This window comes from Portunus trituberculatus, chromosome 48 (genome assembly GCF_017591435.1).
Source record: "Portunus trituberculatus isolate SZX2019 chromosome 48, ASM1759143v1, whole genome shotgun sequence".
Taxonomy (NCBI): domain Eukaryota; kingdom Metazoa; phylum Arthropoda; class Malacostraca; order Decapoda; family Portunidae; genus Portunus; species Portunus trituberculatus.
The window spans coordinates 18,251,074-18,252,505 of record NC_059302.1 but is presented as its reverse complement, the minus strand read 5'-3'; positions in this window follow the sequence as shown (position 1 = coordinate 18,252,505).

Below are 1,432 nucleotides of genomic sequence, written 5' to 3'. Positions count from 1 at the left end.
GTTGTTATGGCGCAAAAAGATAGTTTGTGTGTAAATCAAGGTGGTTATATTGAAGACGCCATATGCTCCTATCCCGCTGTACTAAAAAATGAATAAATAAATAAATAAGTAAAGCCAGTGGGCGGAGCTTATGAGACGGTGAGTGGAACTTACGATCGTAACTTAACACTGTTGACTGGACTTTGAAGGAAGCAATGTACAAAGATTATAACATTTCTTAACATTTTATGAATTGTTTCATATCTCTTGGCCTTAAGCAATGGGTTAATTTCTCAACTTTTTACCCATCGGGTAACACACTAGATTTAGTATTTACATCTGAGCTTGATAGAGTGGGAACTATTACCTCACTCTGCCCTATGCCTGGATGTGGTCATGTTCCTATATTACTTGACTATTTCTTTTCTACTAACTTTGACTTTGCTACAGTTCCCACTAAGAGAGCATGGAACAAAGCAAAATATAATAAAATCAATACATTTACCTTTCCAATGCTGACTGAGATTTTGAACTTGCATATCTTTCATCTGATTTAATGTATGAAAAGTTTCTTGACATTGTCACACCTCTTATAGATTTCTATGTACCACTAAAGCCTTCCAACCCCACTTTTAAAACCTTCAAGCCTCCCCAGCAGTTAAAAAGAGAGCGAAACAGATTATATGGTCATCAGACAAATTACAAAGGGCTACAAATGGTCGTCGCTCCCCTCAAGCTCAAATTGCTTTAAATAATTTCAATCATGTTAATTCTCAATTCAGAAACTTCCACATTATTTCCCTAAAAGAACATGAAGAGGCTCTTGTAAAAAACTTGTGTCATAACCCTAAAGCTCTGCACCAGTATGTGCGCAAGAAAAAAATTTGTGCCCCGACAGTAGGTCCTTTAAAGTTAACAGATGGATCATTAACTACTGACTGTTATCAGATGGCTGAGTTATTTGCTGACAGTTTTGCCTCTGTTTTTGAGAACAAAAACTTGTATCCTGCTCCTCACCAACATAGCGACTCCCAAATTGCACATATTGACACAACAGGAAGACATTCGTCAGAAACTCTCTCTACTAGACCCTAACTCCAGTATGGGCCCGGATGGTATTCACCCTCAACTGTTAAAGTCTTGCCCAAATCTAACTTTTCCACTCTTTTTTTATTTTTAAGAAGTCAATGTCAACAGGCATATACTTCCTAGGAAGTGGAAAGTATCTCAAATTACCCCTATTTTCAAGGCTCCCGCCATCAGCCATTAAACTATAGACCAGGGGTTCTCAACCTGGGGTACGCGTACCCCAGGGTACGTGAGAGGAATTTTTGGGGTACGTGGCGGGTTTCTCAAAATGCTTCAGTTTTAAATAGCAGCAAATTCGTTTGTAGTATACAATGTGTCCTTCACTAGAACCAGGACACGTTAACAACGTTAACAAGGAAACTCT